Here is a 12,027-nt window from a genome sequence, read left to right as displayed (position 1 = left end):
CTTTATAGTAAAACTGATTAAAATGATTCATTCAAAAACATTGATTCATTCAGAAGCAAATCAAGTGACTGTCCTTACAAGCTACTTAAACTTTCAACAAAATATTTCACTTCATATTACTGAAGCAGATTGCACACTGAACACATTCAAGTTGTCCTGTAACATTTTTAAAATATAAAAGTTGTGTTTAGATTTGTTTCTAAGCAAGAATTTTGTCCTTTTGTTGGGCTAATTTTGTAAACGATCACACGTAAAATGAATATCCTCATTACATTACATAAAAACTATATATAAACCCAAGATCTAGACATCCAGCCTAGTTGTCTCCATATATAACCACTTCTATATGCTAGGTCTCATTTAACCTAGTTACATAAGCAGCCCCTGTCCTCATTTTACTGGAGTACAGAGTGTCAAATTTAGTTCCTGTGTTTATGAATTACTAATATGTGCCCTGCAGGCGTTCTTCTTCCCTCTATAGCCAGAAATGAACATGAAATAGAAGTGAGAGACAGAAACAAAGAAGAGAACAAAGAGCCGCTGATTCACCACAAACATTGATGGGATTTTTCGCACATCTTGTTTTTTTGACTGGATGTAGTCCCAGACTGTGGTCCTTTTAGTCGGTATATTTTGCATTTAGAGAACTTTGTGGTGGAACTGCTCTGGGTGGCTTGAAACACTAAATTGCTCAGGGTTAAGTGTTTGAGTCAGGAGATGTGCTAGACTGCCACGCTGAGAAGTGCATTAGATTTCACATCACATATTTTGGACTCAATGAACTTGGCTTTCTTTCCTGTTTGTAAAACTCACTGAACACCTGGGCACCTTTTTCTGAATTTGAGTAAATATAAAGGTTTTACTGACTTCGAATGAAATGTTAACGTTCCACAAACACATTTGGCACATTAACTTTATGGCTGATTTGTAAAGGTTATATTTTAATCTTCATATATTTTATTTCAGTAATAACATGCAACTGGATTCTTTGTCTTTTAGCTGTCTAAACTTCCCTTTAATCATGTATAAGACATTTAGTTCATACCTTTCCAACCCAGACTATGAAGACATTGAGGTTTCTCATAAATTCTTTTTGATGTTGTAAGGATTGTGTTCTCCGTGGCCTTGCCCTCCTCCTCAGCTGTGTTACTTCACATGCTCAAATCTCAGGTTTTCTGTCACAGATGCTCCCTTTGAAATGGATTTTCTTTGTGTAAAGAGCGGTAAGCACTCTTTTCGCTGCAGGTCATGGAACAGGTGAGAGAACTAAAGCTTGTAAATATTTAGTCATTTTTAGTTGAAGTGAAGTGTGTTAGTTAAACACAACATGTTATGCTCAAGACTGAGTTTTAGCTTATTATGTAATATTTCAAATGCCAAATTGTACATTTTTGATTTAGTGGCTACTTCGTATGAATCTGTACGGTTTCATTAACATTTGAGTATGATTTGCTCATCTCCCAATGAAGGTTCCCAGCAGGCACAGGATATGAACATGACATCAGATTGACATTGTACCCCAACGTCATGGGGATGTTGCATTTTGTTTGGAAATGAAAATGAGGCTGACGTCAGAACCCAACGTCAGTTCGACGTCAATGTCCAATGTCCAACTTAAAATAAACCAAATATAAACTTCTAATATTGTTATGATGTGTTCACATGAGACGTGACATGCACAGATTACCTGCACTACTCGCACGTAAATAAAAACATGAAAATTTTGAGTTTACTCACTGCATTCGTGCTTCAAATTTGCCTTTTTCAAATGCTAGCTTCGATGCTAAATGGCTAACATGGATTTTATTGAGAGAGTAGCTGTGCTTTATGTGCTTCATGAACCCTGTCGAGACACCAACAACAGGCACTACGTCATAATCACGCCCCTATAAGAGAAAGCTCCTGATTGGTTAAAGTGGTGCGAATGTTGAATAGGATCTGTCTGCAGACTGCAAGACAGGGGGTAACATGAAGGAGCCTTAGGGGTTGTTAGAGGCGTAACTTGAAGTTATGGAGACACGTCAAAACCATGTTGTCAGCACGATGGTGCTGTACATCAGTTATTAACATCTACACCTACTCCACACCTAATCCCAACCATTACAGTAATTAACGTCTATAGGCAATTCGTCCCGAGGCAATTTGTTTCGGCCCTCCAATTAGTGTGACCAAGACATCAGATATCAACTTAGTTCAGTCGAAAAACGGTCGCTATAGTTATGAAGTGACGCGCATCTGTTCAATACAGCACGAGCTGCAGCTGAAGGCTGCTCAGAGTGAGTCCCCTGACATTAAGCGAGTGGCGTGGGCAGCCAAAAACAGTTGGATATGTTTGTAGAAAAGGCCTTTTGATCAACATCATCATCATAGTTATTAATATCTACACCTACCCCAACCATCACAGTTATTAACGTCTTCACTTTCCCCAATCCTAAACTTAACCATCACAGTTTTTAAAGCTCAGCAGCGAGTTGCGAAGGCTTTCATACTTGACGTGCTCCCATTGTACTGTTATTTGCAACCACAGGGGGCGACGTCGAGTTGGCTAAGTGTCATGACAAAACAGATGAGGAAGTCAGTGAGTGGAGTTGCATGGTGGAGTTGAATGAATATAATAATATATCAAATGAATTGGTTGTGAATAAATTTGGAGAAAACTGGGCTCTCTGGTAAGTATTTCCGCCATTTTGCCAACAACTTCCCGTTGTGGTATCTTGCATGATTCAATGGGATCTCGATAACTGCAAGTTACACCCCTAACTTACTACAAGTTACGCTCCTTTATTTTAAGCCCCTATCTTGCAGTCTGCAGATAGATACACTTGCGAATGTCCGCTGAAGTTCAGATTTTTCAACTCGAGCGATTCGTGCGAAACATGCGTCAAATGCGCAAAATGCTCAACTCGCACTGCTTCATTCGCGCTCATTGACTTAACATGTAAATCACTGACGCTTGACGCTTTATCGTGGCCTAGTTGCCACTATGACATCTATCAGACGTTGGATTTTGGTTGCCCTACTTGACGAATAAATGTCATTATAACGCTGGTTTAATATGTTGACTCGGCATTGGACTTTGGTCACTTTCCAACAGAACCTAAAATCAACCAAATATCAACCTCATTTGACATCGTTATTGGCACCTCGATGTCATGATGACAAAAAAAAAACACTTGAAAATGTGCATCGATTTGATGTCAACTGGTTACCGAGATAACAAGACTACATCAAATTGACATCTAATAATGGCATCAAAAAACACAATTTAATGTCATTTGGACATCAGGGAAGTTTAGATGCACTGTAAGGGTAAAAAGTCCAGTGTAAATTTGTAATTGAGGATTTCAGATTTCAAACTTTTCTTATATTTCAATCTTTTTTTATGTCATTTTGGTGGTCAAAAGGTCATCGGTGTGTGGATGTCAAATGGACATCAAGATTTTGACATCAAATCGATTAGCATTTTAATTAGTTTTTTATGTGTTTTCATGCCCTTCTGACATCAAGGCACCCGCTGGGTTATATAATAGACATCTTATTGACCCATGACATTACCACATTTTTCAAATTAGTAAAGTAAAACAAGGCACAAGTTTGCTTCAGCAAATTACTCATTTAAATTTCTGTAATACACTTTTCATTTGAAAGTATACTTGACCATTTTGAATTCAGCATTGTTACAATATAAATTACTTTTTACCAGTGTTTTTAATTGCTTTAATGAAACTAACTTAACCCTCTCAAAACTAACTCACCCTTTAAAAAGGTGTACTTGCAATGTATTAAACTGTTATATTATCATGATATAATCAATGATATAAAATGATCCTAAAGTGACATTAATGAAGGTCTAAACATAGACCTCTTGACTAAAACAAGGCCAACTTTGGAATGTCAGGGAAAATCTAACAGACATAAATATTAATTCATTCATTCATTTTACTTTGGCTTAGTCCCTCATTTATCAGGGGTCGCCACAGCAGAATAAACCACCAACTGTTCCAGCATGTTTTATGCAGTGGATGCCCTTCCAGCCGCATCCCAGTACTGGAAAACACCCATATTGACTCATTCACATACACACTCATACACTGTCCAAATCTGTTTGTTATATCACCCTGTTATTTACTTGTTTGTTTTACTTTTTGACTTCTGTTTTTTCTAGAACCGTTCTTCACCGGACTCGAACCCCATTTTCACGGTCATTTCCTCTCTGCATATCAAATTCTCTACTGTATGCAACAAGCCACTGGACAAACTGGTAACAGCGGAAGGTAGGCGGTCAGCTAGTAAACATGAAAAGGAACGGCATAATATCGCTCCGTAGTGTTAATTTTAAAGACGAAATGCAAACATACATTCGTCTGGCTACACAATTCGCAATCTCAAGAATGTATGTAGGGCTACATTTTCAGAATGAGCCTATGTTGCTTTTTACTTCTATTACTTTTTTAGATTTGTACTTTCAAAATAAAATGTTGCAGAAAACAAAACAGTTCAAAACATATTTATTACAGCATAACCTATCAGTTTAATTTCCAGTCTTTGCCATATACAGTTTATTTAGTGCATAACAGCACTGCATTTAGAAAATTACCTTAACTATCACCTTCCACACTTACTTTATTACAGCACAGCTATTCGTCCTCTTTAAAAAGGCATCCCCTTGTTCTCAATACAATGCATCACTGTCATAGAACACACCATATTGCGTTATGCATGTGCTGTTCATTATTTGAACGAGGATTTATGGAAGACTAAACACAATTATGCACTGATTGTCTAACTTCTAACAAAATCAGAGCAGCAAACCTTGTGTGTTCATCCCTGCCTCTCTGCATTGAATTAGATTAGAGTCTATTGGTTGCAGACGGTGTTACAAATGCGCGTCAGATTTCTGGACTCTCAAGTCTGCACTTAGTCATCGTGACAGAGTACGAGGGGGATGCTTTTATTTTAAAACCGGAAAAAGGTTGTTGTTTGAATCCTAATGCGTCTGAAGCGCTTTTCTCCACATGGGGTGTAGCAAGAATTTATTTTTCCCAGAACTGGGAGTGAGGAAATACACACTCCTGGAAAAAAAAACACGCTCTCAGTTTCTCTTTGATTTAAATAACAGCAAATTCGCATGTCTGCTCGAATTGAATTGTCTTCGGAGACCTTGAAGGCTGACAGGCAAGCGCGTGTAACAAGTTGTAGAGCAATTTGCGTTGCTTGGTTTGAGTTCTCAGTGGTGCGATTACTCCTTCTGACAGGTCCAAATAAAGACAGATTGAATATATGTGCTGGAACTGAATCACATGACTCCAGCCATCCAATCAGACGCCATGAATGTGACACATTCAGAACTTTAGAAAGTGTTGAGATTAATAAAACCCAATAAGTAGTATCTTTCCAAACCGACCCCTTTAGCTGCAAAAAATTGCATTTCAGATCTGACATTTGAGTGGCACAATAAGCAAATTGCCTTTTATATTACTGCTGGACCAAAGTGTTTCACGAAGATTGAAATGCAGAGTCGTGGCTCCGACCAAATTGGTGTGGAGTTTGATGTGTGACCGTCCTCTTTTATTTCTTGTCAAACGCATCGGCCTTCCTCTTATGCCTCAGTACGTCCGCTGACACCTCGCGTTTTGTTGTTTTTCCATCCACAGCCGAGAATCTCCTCAGTCAATATAATTCCCTTTTAACCCCGTGCTCGCAATATCTGAGCATCTAAATCAATTGTCGGATCATCTGATAAGAATATAATCAGATCTCTCAGAATCGGGCTTGGAAAAAAGACAATGCCCTTGAAGAGAAAGTAATTGCAGAGGAATGTCTGGCTGAAGTATGATTGATGTGGGTATTGTGCTTTTGTTGATAACTAGCAGATTGAAGATCGGATAACAGCCAGTGTTGACACTTCTCTTTCACAAAAGCGACAGCATCCCACTTTCCTTCACAATATATAGCATGTTCAAACTTCTTCTGTAACTTTTAAAAACATTGCGTGACTTCTGTTTTACCTGGGTTTTGTTTAGCTGAAAAACTGATGGCAGCTTTGGGAGTCTCCTAAGCAGGTCTTGGGAAAAATAGATTTTTGAGGAAGCTATAATGGGGAAGCTGAGGTAAACAGACTTCTGCCCAATTACAGAACGAGTGACTAGACTTAATAAAACTCTCATATAGAGCATTGATCTCTCCGGGCAAAGGTGAATGCCTTACAGTCTGGCTGAGAACAAGCGACAGATGTGTTCTCTAATATGTAATAGAATAAATATCCGGCAAGGTCTTCGGGGAAGGGGATTGCGTATTACACACTCCTCATGGTGTCGTTAATTATTTTTTGGCACTTTATAAGAGTAAATGCTTTGAGTGAGATAATTGCTAGAATAAAAATTAAAAAGATTCTTCAAAAAGTGTTTGAGGAACACTCCAACAATGCAATCCAATAGAAGTGTAACGGATCACAGTTGATCCTCGATTCGTACGGATCACAACCCACGGTTCGGAACACGCGTGACCTGGGGATTGATACTTTAACTTGAAGATTAATCTCTTGCGTCATTCAAATCACATGTATGAAAGCATTATGTTTTACATGAAATCCTAAATGATGATGGAAGTAGTTGTTGCAGGTTATTCGGGATGTGGTGGGTTTCTTAGGTTATTCAAGAGTTCACACTTAGCTGATAATCAATAAAGCATATTTGGCATGCTGTCCCGGGAGAGAGCCCTGAGCTCGTAATATCCTCGAGCCCGGGGCTCCCTCCCGTTAGAAGGGTGAGAGGGGAGTTCGAGCTCAGGTAGGTCTCGAGAACTCCCCTGCTTGTCGCCGCATGAGAAGTGTAAACTAGTGTTGTTTTCGGTGATAATTTGGTTTAATCTATTGCTATGGTATATGTTTTTGGACGGTGGGAGGAAACTGGGGGACCCGGGGGAAACCCACACGAACAAGGGGAGAACATGTAAACTCCGCACAGAAACACCAACCAGCCCGATAGGAGGTTGGACCAGCAGTGTTCTTGCTGTGAGGCAACAGTGCTAGCCACTGGGCCACCGTGTCGCCCTATTCGCAAAAAGAGGGAGGAAGTAGGGGTGGAAGGAGGGGGAAGCTTCAAGACGTGGATAACTGGAGTGAAAAACTCTGGTTATTTATAATGCTTCCGTAATCATCTAATGGGTTACATTACGGAGCTAATGAGGAGCCAGCCGTGTTGTTCATAAGCCTGTGATCCTCTCGAAATTAGTTTATAAATAAACCACACTTAAAGGTGTTTTTAGTCACTACTACACGTTTAGTCTAAATTCATGCACTCAGTGTAAGCTGCACAATTAATCATTAATAGATCTAGATCTCAACACACACGCAACATAAATTATAAACGATGGTGATTTGCATACGTTTATTAATCCAAAGAGTCCTTAGTCTTTTGAGTATAAAGTTGCAAACAGTCAAATAACACAGAAGTACTAGGATAACCATTTATAGTTTAGATAAAACCACTGATACAAATTATAATGTTAGATTATACATTTAGTGTTAGTAGTAACAGTGACTTTTTTACAGTTCTGAATATTTTACAATTTATTTTTATTCAGCTGATTATTTCTTCATAATATTTAATAAAATGACAGGTTCTGTTTGTTAAAAGTGTCCAAAAGTGTTACCAAAAGTGTCTTGCCGTGCTGTTTTTGCAATAAATGGAAAGCAAATTACATTTGTCTCCTTTTTGGCTTATCCAAAAAATGGTACATACATGACAAAGAAACCCATAATGTAATCCGAACCATGAGATTTGTGACCCGTTACACCACTACAGTCCAATACCATTAACATTGTAAAAAACAATATGAAAGAAAATGGGTGTAATGGTACACATATTCCTACTTCTAATTTAGTTAATTTAAAGCTACTATATTTACATCATCATTTTAACAAACCGATGTAAATTCTTATATCCAATGATTCCGATGATGAATTTGGTATCATTAGATATGACTTATGAACTGTTTCTAATTAATTTTATTGACACAATCAAAAATAATGCAATGACAAGTGCTTTTTAAATTGTAACAATACTGATTTCAAAATCTGCAAATATAGTTTCAAATTAAAAAAAACCTAAAATTGAGTAATTTAATTGAAATTAAAAATTCAAATAATTTAAATGAATAATTTGAACAATTAAAAACTACTAGTTTTATATGTCATCATTTTAACAAATCAATATAAATTTGTATATCCGATGATTTCAATGATAAATGAATTAGATGTATATTATTGGTTAATTAATTATAAAGGGTAATTGAACAGGAATAGGATAGGCTGTGCTTTATATCTTTGAATCACAAAACAGAACTGACATATGTGATTTTGCCACTAGACGGCACACATTCACAACAAACAAAGGCATATTTTGATATGTGGAATCATGGGAGTCGTGGTCTTTACTACTACAGAAATCATGTTGATGGATAAGCTAAAGCAAGTGTGTCAAACTTAGTTCCTGGAGGGCTGTAGCTTGCACAGTTTAGTCCCAACCCTAATTAAACACAGCTGATCAAATTAATGAGTCCTTCAGGTTTGTTTGAAACCTACAGGTAAGTATGTTGGAGTTGGGTTGGAACTAAACTGTGCAGGGATGCTGCCCTTCTGGAACTGAGTTTTACACCCCTAAGCTAAAGTATTCAACACTTCATCTTCAGATAGTATGGAGCAGATTAATGCAAAGCAGAGGACTTTTATTATGTCACAGTCCACCACTTTCAGATATTCCACTTGTGATCACATGGAGAAGAAGCAGCACTGTTAATCACACTAAAGATATTTTAGGCTTGTTATCTTTGTGATCTGTCCGCACGTCATGATTTTGCCAAGTACGATGCGATTCTGGATTAACATCTATGTTAATCATGGAACATCATTTTTGTTGGAAAACATAATCCATACTTATTCCCCACCCCTAAACCCAACCATAACTGTAAATTATTCCCAAAATCAGAGGGGAATAATAGTTGGATAACAATCATGTAGAAGTGCATAAACCTAACCGTACGCCTAAACTTAATATAAAATGTAAATGTATCCCTTAATTCTGATTGGCTGATTGGAATGATGTTCCAGGGTCAACATAGATGTAAATTCAGAAACATGTCCTACTTGGTGAGATCAGGTTGGCGGCTCTGTGCAGTCTAATATGTAAGAATGAAAAATATCATATGCATTTGTTTATATGGCAAAACGTGTCTTTTTCACCAAGAAGGTCCTTACAGATTCCAAAGACAGATAATGATAAGACCAAGGACTGGTGTGTGGACTTTGGGGGTTTTATGATGTGGTCACAAGTTGATTGGTCAGTTTGTAAGTCTCAGTATTTGGGTTTTGGTCACATGATCAAGACAGATACAAAATAGATGTTAAACTTTGCTCTGTCTTTTTTCCTGCTCTGCTCCTCTCCTGCACTGGAGTCTATCTTCTCTGACTCTACTGCTATCAGGCTCTCTTTGATGACTACTTACTGCTCTTTGTCTCTCTTGTCTCTCTCTTTGTCTGTCTCTCGCTAATCTCTCCCACTCTCGCAGGTAAATTTACTTTCCATAAAAGGTAAAAGGGCCTGACGGATGTGCTTTCTTGTAGCATAGAAACTATTGACATCCATCAAATAACTACAAAAAGCAAACATCAATCTCTTACAATTGTGCTAATGCTAGTACACCAGCATTTGCCATTTAAGAGGTAATCATCTTTGAAAGTTGTGATTTCCACACATTAGTTCTAAGAATTCATTATATTTACTCCAAAAATATCCTAAAAGTGTCAAAAAATTATATACTTAAGAAATTCTCTCAGTATTTATGTATAAAAAAAACCAAACTGTGTTATATTTATTCTGTGAATGATCAATAGTTAATATTTCTCAGCTAACAGTCGATTCACACTGCAGAAATGCATGATATGAAAACATTAGTTGCTTTTCTGCCTTTACCATAAAGTGACAAATCAACCATTTGGTCAAGCATGTTTTTGAAACATTAATACAAACACACTAAATATTTTTCATGGCACCAAGTAACATAACTTTGTAAAGTTAGGGCTCTTAGAGGGTAATATGTCCAAAAAATAGGCTTACCTTGCAGATTTTCACCATAAACAGTTCACATGGCAGGAGTGATTTCCTTGTTTTTGACTTCAATGGTAGAAGCAATGTTGAGACAAGAGCTGTTGAATGAGTTAGTGACAACTAGTGGATTTTGTTGGTATAACATACTTCAACCAGATGGTGGAGATGACCCAATCATGTTTAGTTAAGTTAGGTACTCCTCTCAATGAAATATAGTCAGTAAATATATGGTCAACCATTTGGTCGAGCAGGCAGTTAAAGGGTTAAGCTGGGTACAATTAATATTATATGTTTTTATCATTCCATGTTTTCCCTACTGAAAAAAAAAACTGCTTAAACCAGCCTAGGCTGGTTGGCTGGTTTTAGCTGGTTGACCAGGCTGGTTGTCCAGCTTAAACAAGGCTGGTCAAGTTGGTTTTAGCTGGATTAAGCTGGTCATTTTCCAGCCTGACCAGCTAAGACCAGGCTGGAAATGGCTGGAAACCAGCCTGGAAATGGCCAAAACCCCTCTAAAACCAGCCTGGTCAACCAGCTAAAACCAGCCAACCAGCCTAGGCTGGTTTAAGCTGGATTTTTCAGCAGGGTTATTATTTTATACAGTTATTTGTAAGTAATTCAGTTGTAACCATAGAGAATTATTGTCATTAAATCTCTTCATTTTCAAGTATTTGTGAATTACTTTTGATTTAACATCAACACTTAATTGCTCCATATTGCAATACAATACAATCACGTAATTGCCCACATTTTTAGATATTAATGCTGCCATTGTTTCCATTTCTTGGTATAAGACTGCAAAAGGATGGTTTGACTAAAAATGTACAGTTTTTCACCATCATACCGATAACTTTTTAGTAATTCGGCAAAACTACAGTTCGAACCGCTCAAAAAAAAAAAAAAAAAATTTACAAATAAAATGCACACATATTAAAGCTTCTTGTTGTTTCCCTGTTTAAAATAATTAAATAAATAAAAAACTATAAATCGAGAGTGTGTGATGTCATTATCATGGATACCCTCCATCTTAAATAGTTATAATTGCTTAACCCTAACATTCTTCTAAAAACTGGTATAATGGAAGTACATAAGTCAGCAAAATACACCACACCACTGTTCAGATTGATGCAAAATCAAAATTGGATCACATTATGTATTTCACTTACCAAAAAATCAACCTGCTGATGGTCATAAATTCTAAAGTTTGACTTATGCCAAGTCCAGACTGCATGATTTTAGCCCCGATTTTGACTCGCTGACACGTTTTGAGAAATCGCAGACAAATGCCTGAAATCACAGGCAAATCGGTGCTCGTTCACGTGAGTAACAGTCACACAGTGAACTATCAAATATACGATCTGAGAGAATCGCAGATGAGTCTCCGACACTAGTAAGATATTTGGCATGCTAAATATCTTGAGCTGTCGGTGATTCAAATCATGCCGTGTGAAATGTGTTCTAATTGAAATTAACAAATCAACAAGAGAGCAGCATTCACTAGTGTGGGTATCTGCAGGCCAGCGGGAGGATCAGAAGTTAAAAGGGCTTCTTTTTGGTCTGTTTGGACCCAAGAAATGGAGGAAAAAGTAGTGTAAATAAGTAATGTTATATATAATAACAATAATAATAATATAAGTAATAAGTAGTGTAATAAGTACATTTTCTACCCCACTAAAGGCTTCCTTCTTATTATTTAGTTAATAACAAAAGATATACTACATGACCTCATGTTGTTTCCATGTCACTTCTCATGTGTGTTTAGTTGTGAGACGTAATTTGTGGACCGAGACATCGTTGTCTGCAATTCTTCCTATTTTAAAGTCAAGCAGTGTGAAACCCCTGTCAATCCAATCCATCCTACAGTGTAATCACAGCACCAACAGAACGCCCGGATAGTCATGCAGTGTGAAAACATCCATGACAT

This window comes from Danio aesculapii, chromosome 14, assembly GCF_903798145.1.
Source record: "Danio aesculapii chromosome 14, fDanAes4.1, whole genome shotgun sequence".
Classification (NCBI taxonomy): Eukaryota; Metazoa; Chordata; class Actinopteri; order Cypriniformes; family Danionidae; genus Danio; species Danio aesculapii.
Note: the sequence above shows the minus strand (reverse complement) of the source record.